The following is a 17947-nucleotide window of genomic DNA, read 5'->3' as shown; positions in this document are numbered from 1 at the left end:
GGTTTGATTAAAAAAAAAAAAAATCCTGCTTTCTGCGGTTCCTCCTATTAATATTGTCATGATACTAAGTGGGAGGAACCGCAGAAAGCAGATTCCAGTAAAAAACAAAAAAAAAAACGAAGGAAGAGGAGGAGGAGCGAGAAAGTTTCCCACAAAACGAATGAGCAGGAAAAACTTTGTACAATCGCAGGGAACGTGAGCGTACAGGGGTGCACAGGCACCACCGATTTACAAAAAGGGGGTGCGCAGTGCCCCGCCAACTACAGGCACCATCACCTGAGGTCTGGGCAGCTTCAGCTACCTGCCTGGGACCTGTTGCACCACAGTAACCCCGGCTTCCTGCTCCTCCACCAAATGCAGATGTCTCCCCAGCCTCCCCTCCAGTGCTGGCCCCAGTTGTGTGGACCCGCTGCAGGTGACCCCCATGCAGCCACCGCGGTCTCGACCACCACGAGGAGGACTGAGGTGGGACCCGAGAGAAAGCTGTGCAGGAGGGCAGGCTGCAGAGAGAGAGAGAGAGGGGGAAAAGACTGCGGCAGAAGTAACTGTGCAAGACTTCGGGAGAACCCACAGCATGGACAGGCCGACTCCGGAAGGATCACGGGAGAGCGGGCGCTCACTGTTGAGCGCCCAGCCACGTATTTAAATGAGGGGGGGGGGGTCGCGCTAAAAGGAGACATTAGGGACGATTGTGCGACCCTAGCGCCTCCTTGGCCCTGAAGAGATTGACTGTCAGCGGGTTCAGGAAACCCACGCTCCATTTTACGAGCGTCCGTTTTCCAAACCCACTGACAGCCGTAGGTCAGGAAAACGCACGCCGTTAAAATTGAGCGTCCGTCTTCCTAACGTGACCGGCCGGCACATTTTTTTTTATTTGTATATATTTGGGGTTTTTTAAAACATTTTTGGTTCCTCCGACTTTAATATCGCGAGAATATTACGTCGGAGGGTATAAGAAAGGCAGTTATTTTCTGCTTCTCTGCACACTTTTTTGGGCGTAAAATCAAGCCGATTCTCTAGAGTGCGCTTGGCTGTGCGCAATGTTTAACACACGGTTGGCCACGTGTTTTCGACGCGAGTCTATCAACCCTCATACTATAGGGGGTTTAGCAAGTCAAACATGCGGCCAAACCCCCTGGAAACTAATAGCGCTCATCACATAAGAACATAAGAAATTGCCCTGCTGGGTCAGACCAAGGGTCCATCAAGCCCAGCATCCTGTGTCCAACAGTGGCCAAACCAGGCCACAAGAACCTGGCAATTACCCAAACACCAAGAAGATCCCATGCTACTGATGCAATTAATAGCAGTGGCCGTTCCCTATTGAGTAACATGTTGACGAGGCTATTAGTCACTCGGGCTACAAAAGTAAAATGTGCGGCCAATCTGCATATTCAGGCGCTCTCCCAACACGCGCCCAGCCACCCCTCCAGGATGGGGGGGAGTGAAGATAAGAGCATCAGGGTAGGACTCCAGCTGGGAGGGTAAGAGGAGCAGGGTGGAAAGTATTAAAGGATCTTCTGCTGAAGGAAAGAAAGAAAGACAAAGAAATGAAATGAAAGTTAAAAAAAAGAAAAAGGGAGGAGGACAGCAGAAAGAGAAAGAGGTAGAGGAAGAGAGAGAAGAGCGAGCGGCAGAGCCAGAGCCCCCTCAAGGTTGGAATCCTTTCTGAATTGTCGGATAAAGCATCAGGAGCAGCCCTGAGACCTGCGGAGAAACAGCTGGACCCTGTCAGCCGAGCTGCCTTGGTTTTCCGGGTGCAGAAGTCGTCCTCCTCCTCTTGTTTTCTCCCCCACGTGCTTCTTGGCTTAACCTCTGTCCTACATAACTTTTGTCTGAAAGGTTTCAGCTATGGCTCCTCTTCTAGGCAGGGCCTGCCCGCCAGCCTGGAGATGTCCGTCTGTGGGGGTCTGAAGTATCTAAATCTAAAAAAGGCTTTAATTCTCAGGAAATCAGATAGAGAGGATACTGGGGAGGGGGGAGCAGTCCTGTGGATCGACTCCCTCCCACCCTGCCACATGAACTGGTCAGCCAGGGGAACACGTGACCAGCCCCCAGAACTCAGAAGAAGTCCTGCTGGAGGTCTCCAGGCTCGCCTTCCGCTCTGTCTCCCTTTGAGTGCCGGTATCCCGCTCTCTCCGAGCATGGAGCTGCCCGGTGAGCGACCTACTTTCAAAGCCAGTCCTTGGGACTGCTGCTAACTCCGTGCGACCCCAGGAGGCCTACGGACCCCTACAGTGCACCGGGGATGTCATTTCAACTGCCTCCATATCTCCAGATGATAGCGGCCCCCCTTGGTAGGTTCAGAGAGCACAAACCTTCCCCTCACACCACTCCCAAGCTGCAGATCGCAGAGAAAAAAACCTCAATTCTACAGTGGGCCCAGATTTCCAGACCCACCAAAGCACAGTCGGCATTCAGCAGGAAACACATTTTAAGATCATTGCATTCTATGTCCTTCCGGACCATTTTGATGCAGCCAGCTTGCCGAGATTTATTTATTTATTTTATTTATTTGCAGTTTTATATACCGACATTTGTTTAGTAACCTCACATCGGTTCACAGATAACAGAAACATTGCAGCTGTGCCAACTAGAACAAATATATGCAACAGTGCTTTACAAAAAAACATTTACAATAATCAATAAACATTACAATAAACTTGTTAATGAAAATATGCAACAGTGTTTTACAATAAACTTATTTAACCAGGGGGTGGGGGGAGGAGGGGTAACAGTGGAAACAATGGAAGGGAAAAATCAAATAGTGGTACATAGCAAATTCTCACTGAACTTATGTCTGTAAATAAATAGAATGAGTTTTATAAAACACAATTGTAAAAGAGAGAAGCTGGGCCTGAGAGAAAGAAATAGGATAGAAGTCTTATGTACAATCGAAATACAATAGATATGAGTAGTTGCCAATTAGACGATAGGTGTGGTGATAGTAAAGCTGAAATGCCTCAGTGATCCCTGGGTGAGATAAGACCCTAATGCTGTCTCCGAAGGCACTTAAGGAATAAAATAGTCCCTATCTGCATCCAGCTCTCCGCAGAGAGCATTTACTTCCGAGGTCCAGAGGTCCCTGTGGGGGGAGGGGAGGGGGCGTGTAGCTTCAAAACCCTTTTGCAATAACCAATGTGCACAGCCCTTTTCCCATGCCCTGTAAACAGCACTGATAATCTCCAAATTCTACACCAGCAATAATTACACCGAGAATTTTTACAGCACTAAGATGTTAGATAAAACTGATGAACAACGATGAAGAAAAAAAAAAAAAACCGAACATTGGTGGCCTCGCTCTTCTAATAAAGTTGTTTAAGTCCGAGGTCCAGAGCAGATTATTGGTTCTGCCTTATCATTAATGTGGTACAGAGGGCATACCACAAACTGCATGTTCTCCGCAGACTTCGCCCTTACCTTCAAGGAAAAAAAAAAATGTTAAAACTGCGACTCACTCCTTGGGTCCATTCGTCTCTGGACTACTGCAATGCCTTATATATTGGTCTCCCACAGTTTTCTATCAAGACACTGCAGTATGTCCAAACTTCTGCTGCAAGGGTGATCTCTGCGGTTTCAATGCACAAACACATTTCCCCTCTCTTATCTAAATATCACTGGCTATCCGTCAAATGGAGGATCAAGTTTTTAAGATTTTAATGTTAGTTTTTAAGGGTCTTAATCACTCGGCGCCTGCCAGTTTTCCTGCTGCCCTGAAGTTGGACCTTGGAGTAATTATCAACAACCGCCTTAACCTAAAAAATATGATTAAAACCACAACCAAAGATTGCTTTTATAGACTACAGGTGTTAAAAAGACTCTCAATCCTTGATATTTGCCAAAATAGACTACTGCAGTGCTCTCCTCACAGGCCTACCCAGCTCAACAACCAAGCCCTTACAGATGATACAGAACGCCGCAGCTAGAATTCTGACAAGCACCAACCGGAGAGACCATATTACGCCCATCCTCCGAAACCTACACTGGTTACCAGTCAATTACAGGGTCCTACACAAATCTCTAACTTTAATTCACAAATCTATTCATAATTTCCTTCATCTCGACCTCGAATTCCCATTCAAACTCCATACTTCCAACAGACCTATGAGCACTACAAGCCCCGCCAACTAAAGCCACACGACTCATCTCAACCAGGGACCGAGCTTTTTCTACAGCAGGACCAGCCATCTGGAACAACCTCCCCGCAGAACTCAGAATGGAACCTTGCCTGCTAACATTTAAGAAAAAACTCAAAACTTGGCTGTTCATACAAGCCTTCCCTGATCCTTCAGACTCATTAGATGACTAATCCGCTCACGATTTTGGAACTTCGCTCCTCCACCTTTCACTACATTTACTAGTTATCTCCCCTAATAATTTAATTTAACTTGCACTAGATCAGACTCGGACATGTCTCACTGTATTTAAATTTAACACTCTCTTAAGGCCTTTCCTTTTCCAGCTGAATCAGCTTCCAAGTTTTATGGCCCTTGTTATATGTAACTTTTGCTTCCTCTGATTATAAAAAGCTGTTCCTTATGTTATAGTTATCTTCCCCCTGTTCGATGTAAACCGACCTGATATGGTATTCAACCTTGAAGATCGGTATAGAAAATTGTTAAATAAATAAATAAATAAATAAGTTTTAATCGGTCGTCAAGACCATTGAGATCTGCTTTAAATCTACTCGATGTGCCTTCTTTTAAAGCAGTAAAGCTTGGTGAATCGCCAGTGTGTTGTATGTTTTACATTTAAGGCCCAGAGCTCTGGAATTTATTGTCTCGTCCAATAAAAGAAGAAACGGCTTTGTTAAAATTTAGAAAATTGGTGAAGACTTTATTTGTTCAGGAGTCCTTTGAATAGTTTGTTGCCTGATCCCCTATGAGGAAAGACTGAAGAGGTTAGGGCTGTTCAACTTGGAGAAGAGACGGCTGAGGGGGGATATGATACAGGTCTATAAAATCATGAGAGGTCTTGAACGAGTAGATGTGACTCGGTTATTTACACTTTCGAATAATAGAAGGACCAGGGGCTACTCCATGAAGTTAGCATGGAGCACATTTAAGACTAATTGGAGAAAATTCCTTTTCACTCAACGCACAATAAAGCTCTGGAATGTGTTGCCAGAGGATGTGGTTAGTGCAGTTAGTGTAGCTGGGTTTAAAAAAGGTTTGGATAAGTTCTTGGAGGAGAAGTCCATTAAAAACTATTAATCAAGTTTACTTAGGGAATAGCCACTGCTATTAATTGCATCAGTAGCATGGGATCTTCTTAGTGTTTGGGTACTTGCCAGGTTCTTATGGCCTGGATTGGCCACTGTTGGAAACAGGATGCTGGGGCTTGATGGACCCTTGGTCTGACCCAGCATGGGAATTTCTTATGTTCTTGGCTATTTTTAGTAAATACTGGTTTGATCTCATATGTATTACATTAAGCAGAGTATGGGCAATTTAATGCAGGAAAATGTAATGAAGCAGGAAGATGTATAGCTCACTTTTATTTTATGTTTTTGTTATATTTTATTTGCATTTTGATTGGGGTTTTTTTTTAATTTTACTAGTTTTATGGATGTAATTTTGGAAACTGCTTAGAAATTCTGATTTGCAGTATAAAAAGTTTTAATAAATAAATACTTTAAGGCAGTGGCATAACCAGAAATTAATTTTTTTGGGGGGCTCCCCAAAGTTAACATGGGTGTGCAACTGACATACAGGTCTAGGCCCTATTAGTTGTATTTTTATTGATAAATAATGCCTTAGAAATTCATTATCAGGTGCACTCTAAGTGATGCTTTAAAATATTTTAATTCTATTATTTCAAGCACTTACCAGCATTAAAAATGCCTTATTAATCTGTATTAATTTGATATTTATTGCAGTTTATAAATGTACATCATGTAAAAAGTAAACAAAAAACACAACAGAAATCTCAGATCCAATCACGTAATAAAACATATAAATGTATTTTTATGAATCCACATTCAAAAAATACAGAGAATATCATAACTACAATAAAACAGCAATAATCATAATAAGCATCACAAAAAGATTTGCAACAGGTGCTGAATAGAACTAGGACATTAAAAAAAAAATTAAAATTCCAGTGTCACTGCAGTGACAGAAAATACATTTTCTCCTCTGTCAAACACTTTGTGAAGTAATAGAAACAATGCAAAAAAAAAAAAAAGACACCTAGAACCTTCCCATACCATAACAGCACAAACCGTCAGGACTGCAACAGCCTTAAATACGACAAGGCAGCCAGGATAACATTACACCAGGCCCTAGAACACTAATACACCACCTACAGCACAAACATAACAAACCAGACTGCTACAAATCCTTACAAAGAAACAAGCTAGTTACAATACTGCATCTCTGTCACACGTGCGCTACACAGACAGAGCCTCACCTAATACAGAATAAGGGATTACAAATTAAAAACAAACATGCAGACAAAACAAATAGAAAGCCTGAGAAACCAGAATCTGTGAGCACTGGAATACTGAAGAAAATGCAAAACACAAATATATAAGAATTGCACATTCCCAAAGATGGCATATTCCAATCACTGAAAGACAAAATAATTTTTTTTACCTTTGCTGTCTGATCCAATTTTTCTAATTGGTTGGTCCCAGTCTCTTTTTTCCCCCCTTGTCTGTCTTTTCCTAATTCCTTTTTCAGGGTCTCTTTTATTCTGTTTTTTTTCTCTCTCCTCCTGTCTTCTTTCCTTCCTCCTTCATACACACGCCCACTCTCTCTCTCTCTCTCTCATATTCACAGGCTCTCACGCCCACACTCTCTGTCTCAGGCTCCCACACCCATATGCTCTCTTTCACATGCAGGTTGCCATCACACACACACAGACTCTCACTTCTGAAAAGGAAATAGTCTTTGCCATGTGACTAATCTGCTTCACCAGAATGTGGAAGTGTCTCTGTAGCACTTGGATGTTGTTTCTAGCAAGGTCATTGGTTCCCAGGTGGATCATAATATCAACTTCAGAGTCCTTACTTTCTTCTTTGATCGCTTTGGCTATCTGAATAGCATTTCTGCTGGCCGATGATCCTGGAAGGCTTTTAACTATAGTGTTCCCCTTGAAAAGAGTTCCCAAATTAGTGCTTCTGATGACTGAGTCACCCAGCACAATGAGCTTTTTCTTATGGTTTTTGGTTGTATTTTGGAATTTCTGCATATATTGGGCTTCTTTTCTTTCAGATACCACTTCAATCTCTATCACTAGAGCTTCTTCACTATCCAATACAGAGAAGGCATTTTGTACTTGTTTCACTTGAGTGTGTGTCTCCGCATCACAGGTCTTATTCTACCAGAGCCCACTGTAATCCATTTATTCTTGGATTTCTGTATGCTCTGTGTAAGTGGGGGAGGACATGTGAAGAATGGGTGTCTTTGGGTCACAGGTCTTATCCTACCTGAGCCCACTGTAAATCACTTTTTATAGTGGGCTGAGACATCATCCTTTCCCAAACTCAAATCCCCTTTGGAGAAAAAGAGGGGAGCGACATTCTCCTTCTCGCCGCAAACCCTTCCAGCAAGAATTCTCCTCTAGAGTCTCTGACCAACGCCTTGGACTGCACCATTGTGGCAACTCCTAGAGGGGAGGGCACCAGAGCAAATGATTCAGTCCACTGACCACTCTGACAATCTCAAGGGGGTTGACGCAATACCGTGCGCTAGCCGCTGCTCATGGTTTAACACGTGATTGGATGGGCGTTTCGGATATGCTTCTATAATCCCCCGATCCAATATGAGAATTAGCGCGCCCAAAACGCACATCCAAATCACCACATAGCTAATAGTGCTCATCACATGTAAGTTCATGTAGATGAGGCTATTAGCTAATCTCCGCGATCAAATACATTTTCCGTGCGGCCAATGCGCCCTTGCAATGTGGAAATTTGCTGGTGTAAAGGTATGCCACGCTCAAGGGTGTATTGAAAGAAAAAAAAAAAGCAAAATCATGCTTTCTGCAATTCCTCCTAATGGTATCATAGTGATACTAAGTAGGAGGAACCAAATAAAGCAGTATTTATTAAAAAAAAAAAAAAAAGGAAAATTGGTTCTTACCTGCTAATTTTCGTTCCTGTAATATCACAGATCAGTCCAGACAAACTGGTTTTATTCATCCCTAACAGCAGATAGAGGTAGAGAACAAAACTTTGGGCACTGCCAAATATACGAGAGTGCCACCTGCAGTCCCCCAGTATTAATTGATACCCAAGCCAAGATAAGAAAATTAAAGAGCGAACGAGGCTCCCAACATGGATACCCCCTGACCAACTAGATAACCATGCAGAAAACGCTAAATCCTAGAAATTGAAGCCAGAAAATGGCAAATCTGCTTTGCAAATAAATACAGCAGTAGACCAAGCAGTCTTTCGGCAGAGATCCTCAGGGCGGGCCTCTGGACTGATCGGTGGTATTACAGGAACGAAAATTAATAGGTAAGAACCAATTTTCCTTTCCTGAACATATCCAGATCAGTCCAGACAAGCGGGAAGTACCAAAGCCCTCTTACACTGGGCGGGAACCTGAAAGACCCGCTCGAAGAACACTCTCCCCAAAAGGGGGCCGCCTCCGGGGCCTGCACATCCAAACGCTAATGCTTGGTAAAAGTGTGCAATGAAGACCACAACGCAGCTCTACAGATCTCTAGGGGAGACACCAGCTGACGGCGCCTGAGCTCAAGTCGAATGTGCTCTAAGACAAACTGGAACCGCTCTTCCTTTTGATACATAAGCTGCAGAGATTGTCTCTTTCAACCAACGAGACAAAGAAGCCTTAGACGCCCTTTTTGCTCCCCCAAACAGGACGAACAAATGATCAGAACGACGAAAACCGTTAGTGGCTTTCAAGTAACGTAATACCATCCGTCTCACATCCAAAAGGTGAAGTTCTCATCCCATTGAGGGATCCCGAGCCCAATCTGGAAACCCGGGCAACTCCACTGATTGGTTTACATGAAAAACAGACACCACCTTAGGAAGAAATGAAGGTACTGTATGCAAGGATCCCATATTGGATGATATCCAGAGAAACGGATCACAGCACGAAAGCGCCTGCAATTCCGAAATCCTTCTAGCCGAACAGATAGCTACCAAAAAGACCGTCTTGAGAGTCAGGATCTTCAAAGATACCCGATTCAGAGGCTCGAACGACCCCTCGCAAAGGACCCGTAGCACGAGATTAAGATTCCATTCCGGAAAAATGCGACGCAGAGATGGACGGAGATGTTTGACTCCTCATAGAAAACACACCACATCCAGATGGGATGCCAAGGCCTTCCCCTGGACTCTCCCTCTGAAATAACCCAAAGCAGAAACCTGGACCCGAAGGGAACTATGGGCTAATCCTTTGGATAAACCCACCTACCAAAAAGACAAAATATGGGACACAGACACCTGAAGAGGGTCCAATCCCTGTTGTCTACACCAGATCTCAAACACTTTCCATACCCTGGAATAGGCTAAAGAGGTAGCAGGGCGTCTAGCTTGGAGCAGCGTGGTAATTACTGGTTCCAAATACCCTCTCATGCGCAATCACCTCCTCTCAAAAGCCAGGCTGCGAGACAAAAGCAATCCTCCCGATCGGAAAATATAGGACCCTGACGCAGGAGACCTGGTAAATGGATCAGGCGTAGCGGTCCGTCCACTGCCAGCCGCACCAGATACACGAACCATGGATGGCAAGGCCATTCCAGAGCCACCAGAATCACTGACCCCGTGTGGCCCTCTACATGCCTGAGTACCTTTGCTATCAGCTGCCTCAGAGGAAAGACATAAAGGAGGACTCCGGTCAGCCACGGACATACGAGGGCATCAAGCGCCTCCACCCCGGACTCCCTCCGGCAGCTGAAGAACCTTTGCGTCTTGGTATTGAGACTCGTTGCCATGAGATCGAACTGCGGGGTTCCCCACCGTTCGCAGAGAAGCTCCCAGGCCCTCAGAGAATTCCCACTGCCCCTGATCCAACTGCTGCCGGCTGAGGTAATCCGCCTGGAAGTTGTCGACTCCTGCGACACTGGAGGCGGCGATTCCTTCAAGATGAAGCTCTACCTACTCAAACAGCAGCTGAGCCTCCTGCACTACAGTGGGACTCTGCTCCCCCCCGGTGGTTGATGTAAGCCACCAAGGTCGAACTGTCTGAGAAAACTCGCACCATCCGATCGCGGACCAAGGGTAGAAACTGCTCCAGAGCTCAGCACACCGCTCTCGTCTCCAGGCAATTGATGGACCATATCTGTTCCGACATCGACCACAGGCCCTGAGCAGACCTGCCCAGACAAACTCTTCCCCAGCCCCAAAGACTTGCATTCATGGTGACCACCACCCACTCCGGGACCTCGAGAGGCATCCCCTTCTCCAGATTGTTCCGTGTCATCCACCAGGCCAGACTGGCCCTAGCCGACTCCATCAGAGCCAGGGGCACGAAATATTGTTGCAACAGAGGTTTCCAACGGGACAACAAGGCTCTCTGCAGAGGCCTCAAATGGGCAAACGCTCAGGGCACCAGTTCCAATGTGGATGCCATCGAGCCCAGGACCTGTAAGTAATCCCAGACCTTCGGCACCTGTAGACGAAGCAGATGCGCTATCTGCCCCTGAATTTTGTTCAACCTGTTGTCTAAGAAACACTCTGCTCCGCTGGGTGTCGAAATGGGCTCCCAAGTATTCGAGAGAACGGGAGGGAACTAGATGTGTCTTCTGCACATTGATAACCCAGCCTAGAGATTCTAGGAGCAACCGAACTCTGTCCACACACATTCCTCTATTGACTTCGCCCGTATCAGCCAATCGTCCAAGTATGGGTGCACCAGCAATCCCTCCTGTCGCAGCACCACCACCACTACCACCACCACCACCTTTGTAAAGGTCCGCAGGACGGTGGCCAGCCCGAAAAGCAGTGTTTGAAACTTATAGTGCTGTCCCAGAACCATGAATCTGAGAAACTTCTGGTGCTCCTGATGGAAGGGGATATGCAGATAAGCCTCTGTGAGATCCAGAGATGCCAAAAAAAAAAAAATACAAAAAATCTCTCCTCCCCGTACTGCTGCAATTACGGCACACAACGTCTCCATCTGAAAACGTGGTACCTTCAAAACTCTGGTTGACTTTCTTCAGGTCTAGGATAGGTCGGAACGTGCCTTCCTTCTTGGGCACCACGAAAAAGATGGAATATCTGCCTTGTCCCTGTTTGGACACTGGCATTGGTACAACCGCCTCCAGACAACAACCGCTGAAGCGTTTCCTGGACCGCTGCCCACTTGCTTCGGGAAAGACAATGCGACTCCAGAAAGACCGAACACAGAGGGCGAGAAAATTCTAAGGCGTAGCTGTTTCTCACCACACTCAACACCCACCGGTCGGAAGTGATCTTGGTCCACTCCCCGTAGAACCGGGCCAGCCTGCCCCCGATTAACAGAGATGAGGAGTGGACCTGCCAGATCTCATTGTGAGGACTTATTGCCACCCGCACCCTGGGTGGATCCACCTCTAGATGACCTTCAAGCCCCTCGAAAGGACTGCTGCCTATGCGAGGACTGTCTTGGGGCTGAGGGCCTCGTATAACGAAAACGTCTGGACTCCTGAAAGCAAGGCCGAGAAGAGAAAGGTTTCCAGCCAGACTTTCGATCCTCTGGCAGCCTATTGCCCTTTGTCTCTCCCAGCGACTTCAGACGATCGAGGTCCTCACCAAACAGCAGTTTTCTCTGAAAGGGCAGATTACAGAGCTGCGATTTTGATGACAGACTCGCTGACCAGTTGCGTAGCCACAAGTATTGTCTGGACACCACCACAGCATGGGCCGTGGTTCTCACCAGGTCATACAAGGCATCTGTGCCATAGGCAACCCCTGCCTCCAGGCGGGCCGCCTGGACTGGGGAAAGAGTCCCGGAGGCAGGCTGTTCCTGCGGCTTCTGGATCCAACATAAATAGGCCTGCTGCATCAGACTTGCACATACCGCCGCCCGCAGGCTGAGCGCCAGGACCTCAAAAGCTCGCTTGAGATGCACTTCCAACTTCCGATCCTGAACATCCTTCAGAGCGGAAGCTCCAGCCACCGGAACAGTGGTCTTCTTAGTGACTGCTGCATCCACCTTCGGGACCTTGAGAACATCCAGATGGTCCTGCAGAAGTGGATAAAACTTGGACATCGCTCTGCCAATTCGCAGACCCTAGTCGGGGGAATCCCACACTCGGTTGATCAATTTCTAGATTTTCTTCCGAATTGGGAAAGCGCTGGGGGGGGTCTCCGTAGGCCATCCAGAACCAGATTAACCCCTTCAGCATCTGAATCCTCCAGGGTGAGCTTAATCCCCAGCTCCTCCAACACCTGAGGTATAAGCGAGCGAAGCTCCTCTCTCTTGAAAAGCCACATCACCCGCGGATCATCGCCTTCAGCCTCCGGCCCTCCAAGGTCCCCTGGGTCCAGAGGAGGACCCCCAATCGGGTCCCCCCCATCCTGGTCGGCCTCCAAGTCCGATTCCAATCGTGCTAGCCGTCCCTCGGGAGGCAGAGTTCGCGGGCCCGCGGAACCTTCCCTCGCTTTGCTGAACCCATCGGGCCTTGTATGACACCGCACTTACCTGCCTGCCTAGCCAGGAAGATCTTGTGCAGTAGGGCGAAAGCCCCCGAAGGGCACTTGGGGATGCTAGGGCCAGAAACATCTGGACCTTTGCCCCCAGGTCGAACCATGGGAGACAGGAGCGGCGGGGACCCTCCGGACCCCCCGGGGAGAAACCCCCCATCCAGCTCTGCTTCTGCGGCCGTAGCCACTCCCTCCTGTGATCCCAGCGCCACAGCCTTGGTCCACGAATGCCTCCGCGGCTTTGCTTGCCTTTCAGAGCCCCCCCCCCCCCTCTCCAGCACACTCCGTGCGGAGGAGGAGGTCATTCAGGCCGACCGACGGGCTACCACAGGCCCTGCAGGTCTCTCTGAGCTGCTTGTCCGCCATATCAAGCACCAAGAAATAAAGCAAGGCAAAATAAAAATCCAAACAGGCAATCCTATGCTTGCTGCGCTTTCCCGCAGCCTGGATCGCGAGGGGGAGGGGAGCACCACAGGGCAGCTGTCAAATCCTGAAGAGGGTGCACTGCCCCAAGAATTTCCCGCCGGCACAGTGAACAGGCCGCTGCCGCGACTGAAAACCGTGCGGCTCGTTCGGGAGTACAGTCAGCCCCCACTGGAGTGAATCTGCCCCGACTGGGATCACCCTCCTCCGAATGATCCCCCGATCCACCCACTTACTGCCCGGCCTGCACCTGATCTCGCAGAGGATTTCAGCCTGCTAGGCCGCAGAGCCTGCCGCACCGCTTCTGCTGTCGCATTCAGCCTGCTAGGCCGCAGAACCTGCCGCACCGCTTCTGCTGTTACATTCAGCCTGCTAGGCCGCAGAACCTGCCGCACCGCTTCTGCTGTTACATTCAGCCTGCTAGGCCGCAGAACCTGCCGCACCGCTTCTGCTGTTACATTCAGCCTGCTAGGCCGCAGAGCCCGCCGCACGCTTATGCTGTTACATTCAGCCTGCTAGGCCGCAGAACCTGCCGCACCGCTTCTGCTGTTACATTCAGCCTGCTAGGCCGCAGAACCTGCCGCACCGCTTCTGCTGTTACATTCAGCCTGCTAGGCCGCAGAGCCCGCCGCACCGCTTCTGCTGTTACATTCAGCCTGCTAGACCGCAGAGCCCGCCGCACGCTTATGCTGTTACATTCAGCCTGCTAGGCCGCAGAACCTGCCGCACCGCTTCTGCTGTTACATTCAGCCTGCTAGGCCGCAGAACCTGCCGCACCGCTTCTGCTGTTACATTCAGCCTGCTAGGCCGCAGAGCCCGCCACACCGCTTCTGCTGTCGCATTCAGCCTGCTAGACCGCAGAGCCCGCCGCACGCTTATGCTGTTACATTCAGCCTGCTAGGCCGCAGAACCTGCCGCACCGCTTCTGCTGTTACATTCAGCCTGCTAGGCCGCAGAACCCGCCGCACCGCTTCTGCTGTTACATTCAGCCTGCTAGGCTGCAGAACCCGCCGCACCGCTTCTGCTGTTACATTCAGCCTGCTAGGCCGCAGAGCCCGCCGCACCGCTTCTGCTGTTACATTCAGCCTGCTAGACCGCAGAGCCCGCCGCACGCTTCTGCTGTCACATTCAGCCTGCTAGGCCGCAGAGCCTGCCGCACCGCTTCTGCTGTTACATTCAGCCTGCTAGGGCCGCAGAACCTGCCGCACACCGCTTCTGCTGTTACATTCAGCCTGCTAGGCCGCAGAACCCGCCGCACCGCTTCTGCTGTTACATTCAGCCTGCTAGACCGCAGAGCCCGCCGCACCGCTTCTGCTGTTACATTCAGCCTGCTAGACCGCAGAGCCCGCCGCACGCTTCTGCTGTCGCATTCAGCCTGCTAGGCCGCAGAGCCTGCCGCACCGCTTCTGCTGTTGCATTCAGCCTGCTAGGCCGCAGAGCCTGCCGCACCGCTTCTGCTGTTGCATTCAGCCTGCTAGGCCGCAGAGCCTGCCGCACGCTTCTGCTGTTGGAAAAGCAGACAGCTGGCGGTGACTTTTTTTTTGTTGTTGTTTTACAACAAAGATTTAAAGGCCCAGACACACAGGAAAGCACAAAAATAAAAGTAAGGGTACTTCCCTGTCCTGGGCAGGCGGAGGGGCTTCGGGCCCACCGAGAGAACCAGACCACTGCCTGTCAGTGGTCTCGGGGTCACAGGCTGAAGTTGGCCAGGGGCATCCAACCCCCCCCCCCCCCCCCCCCCTGTTCGCCCGGCTCAACCCGAGGGATGACCCTTCTTGCAGGAGCCTGCCACCTTGGGGAGCAATTTTCCTTAAAATATCCAGTCAGGGAGTACTGCAGGGTTAGCACCTCTACCATCTGCTGGAGGTAGAGAAATACCGAGGGACTGCAGGTGGCACTATATGTGGCACTCGTATATGTGGCAGTGCCCAAAGTTTTGTTTGGGCACTGCCACATATTATATTGTTATATTGTTAGGGCTGTTCAGCTTGGAGAAGAGAAGGCTGAGGGGGGATATGATAGAGGTCTTTAAGATCATGAGAGGTATTGAACGAGTAGATGCGACTCGGTTATTTACACTTTCGAATAATAGAAGGACTAGGGGGCATTCCATGAAGTTAGAAAGTAGCACATTTAAGGCTAATCGGAGAAAATTCTTTTTCACTCAACGCACAATAAAGTTCTGGAATTTGTTGCCAGGGGATGTGGTTAGTGCAGTTAGTGTAGCTGGGTTCAAAAAAGGTTTGGATAAGTTCTTGGAGGAGAAGTCCATTACCTGCTATTAATCAAGTTTACTTAGGGAATAACCACTGCTATTAATTGCATCAGTAGCATGGGATCTTCTTAGTTTTTGGGTACTTGCCAGGTTCTTGTGGCCTGGATTGGCCACTGTTGGAAACAGGATGCTGGGCTTGATGGACCCTTGGTCTGACCCAGCATGGCAATTTCTTATGTTCTTATGTTCTCTACCTCCATCTGCTGGTAGGGATGAATAAAACCCGCTCGTCTGGACTGATCTGGGTATGTTCAGGAAAAAAAAAAATTCAGGACACCCAATAGACACACACAAGATACACGGCCTGGACCACGTCTGCCAGTAGTGGGAGAAAACAGACTCTGGTAGATTGAGCGTCCATTTTCTCAACCAGCTTGACAGCCACCTCTCCTGTGAGCCCGATGCAGAGGAGTCGCTAAGGACGCACACTGGTCCCTAGCACCCCCCTTTTTTTTTTTTTTTTAGCACGACCCCTCATTTCAATATCGGTTCGTGCGTCCAGGAGAGGGTGTCTGGGCGCCCGGGTTAGGAAAACGCTCAACGCCGAGCGCCCGGTTTTTTTTTTTTGCGCACATATATTGCGTCGGCCCCAATGTGCCCTCCACCAGCAGGTGCTGCATCGTCCTGCAGACCTTAGTGAAGGGGGCACAGACTCCCCTGCACCAACAATCTTCCCGTACGATGAGACGGACCTCTGCGGTAGTTCCCGAGCCAACCGCCGAAGACGAGCCTGAACACTGCCGACTGGAAACGGTACGGGAATAAAAACTTTCCAAAAAAAAAAAAACAAGCATGTAAACCGGGATAAAAAAAACTGTGCCCCCTAGGCCATTCTCCAACAGATGAGAAATTAAAATAATGACGCTGATTATAATCGAACGCTGTCGACAGATGTGAGGGGGGGGGGTGAGAAAACAGGGCACGACTGGGAGATCTGTAGCAGTGTAACAGGAGGAGGGAAACCGGTCCTTCTCAATGCCTGCTCTGAGGGCTGAGAAGAGCGAGTGGGTTATGAGAAGAAAGGAGCAGGATAATCCATGGGTCAGGATTCCAGGGCAGTCCCCCTGCCGTTTAAAAAGAAGCCCTTCTCACGCGAGACCAGCTCCCTGCCCTCTCTCTCTCTCCCCTCCGCCTGTCACTGAAGCTGAGCCAGCTCCCAGGCTGACCCCCCCCCCCCCCCCCCCACCTGTCTCCTCCAGTGAAGGAAAGCTTTACCTTGGCCGAGGATCCAGAGCTGCCGTCTGTCCCCGGGGGGTTGTTGCACCCCCTTTCTCCCTGGGTGCTGTCCCTGCTCTCACGCGCTCCCTCCCTCGGACTCCGTTTACGCAAGTCAGGGCTTCCCCTGCACACACAGAAAACTTCCCAGTGCTGAACAGGCAGAAGAGGAAGTACACAGGCAAAAAAAAAAAAAAAGCTCTCATTCTTTCTGAGGAGTATTAATACATGTATCTCAGCAGACATCTAACCCTCCCACTCACAGCCCCCTAGCACCCAAAAATCTCCTCCCAGAAACGGAAGCAATCCCCTTCCACCCACAGACACACACCCCCTCCTCCAACCAAAGCTGCAGCCCCTACCAGCCACCAACACTGCCCACTCTCAACCATGGACACGTTAACCGTCCTTCTCACTCACAGATACAACCCTCTCCCAACCTCAGCCAAACTAGTGACAGGCTCTGTATCCCTGCTCCCATCCCCTGATCCCTCCAGTCCTAGAGGTGATGGGCTCTGTATCCCTGCTCCCATCCCCTGAGCCCTCCAGTCCTAGAGGTGACAGGCTCTGTATCCCTGCTCCCGTCCCTGAGCCCTCCAGTCCTAGAGGTGACAGGCTCTGTATCCCTGCACCCGTCCCCTGATCCCTCCAGTCCTAGAGGTGATAGGCTCTGTATTCCTGCACCCATCCCCTGATCCCTCCAGTCCTAGAGGTGACAGGCTCTGTATTCCTGCTCCCATCCCCTGATCCCTCCAGTCCTAGAGGTGACAGGCTCTGTTATCCCTGCTCCCATCCCCTGAGCCCTCCAGTCCTAGAGGTGACAGGCTCTGTATCCCTGCACCCGTCCCCTGATCCCTCCAGTCCTAGAGGTGACAGGCTCTGTATCCCTGCACCCGTCCCCTGATCCCTCCAGTCCTAGAGGTGACAGGCTCTGTATCCCTGCTCCCATCCCCCGATCCCTCCAGTCCTAGAGGTGACAGGCTCTGTATCCCTGCACCCGTCCCCCGATCCCTCCAGTCCTAGAGGTGACAGGCTCTGTATCCCTGCACCCGTCCCCTGATCCCTCCAGTCCTAGAGGTGACAGGCTCTGTATCCCTGCACCCGTCCCCTGATCCCTCCAGTCCTAGAGGTGACAGGCTCTGTATCCCTGCTCCCATCCCCCGATCCCTCCAGTCCTAGAGGTGACAGGCTCTGTATCCCTGCACCCGTCCCCCGATCCCTCCAGTCCTAGAGGTGACAGGCTCTGTAGCCCTGCTCCCATCCCCCGATCCCTCCAGTCCTAGAGGTGACAGGCTCTGTAGCCCTGCTCCCGTCCCCCGATCCCTCCAGTCCTAGAGGTGACAGGCTCTGTATATCCCTGCACCCATCCCCCGATCCCCCCAGTCCTAGAGGTGACAGGCTCTGTATCCCTGCTCCCATCCCCTGCTCCC

The 17947-nt window shown here is 49.8% G+C and overlaps 1 protein-coding gene across 7 annotated transcripts in view; it reads right to left on the bottom strand.

The window, feature by feature from the left end:
* ARAP1 (ArfGAP with RhoGAP domain, ankyrin repeat and PH domain 1) overlaps positions 1 to 17947 on the bottom strand; it is a 437360-nt gene that overhangs the window by 358202 nt on the left and 61211 nt on the right. The window contains exon 1 of one of the 7 annotated variants that reach the window (XM_029602047.1): positions 16518 to 16619. The exons of the other annotated variants lie outside the window; for them this stretch is intronic. The gene's annotated coding sequence lies outside the window, so the exon portion shown is untranslated. Of the gene's footprint in view, positions 1 to 16517; positions 16620 to 17947 lie in introns of those variants that run through there. 7 annotated transcript variants of the gene reach the window in all.

Source organism: Rhinatrema bivittatum, chromosome 5 (assembly GCF_901001135.1).
Source record: "Rhinatrema bivittatum chromosome 5, aRhiBiv1.1, whole genome shotgun sequence".
In the NCBI taxonomy this organism is placed as follows: Eukaryota; Metazoa; Chordata; class Amphibia; order Gymnophiona; family Rhinatrematidae; genus Rhinatrema; species Rhinatrema bivittatum.
The sequence above is the reverse complement of the archived record's forward strand: the minus strand, read 5'-3'. Positions and strand labels throughout refer to the sequence as shown.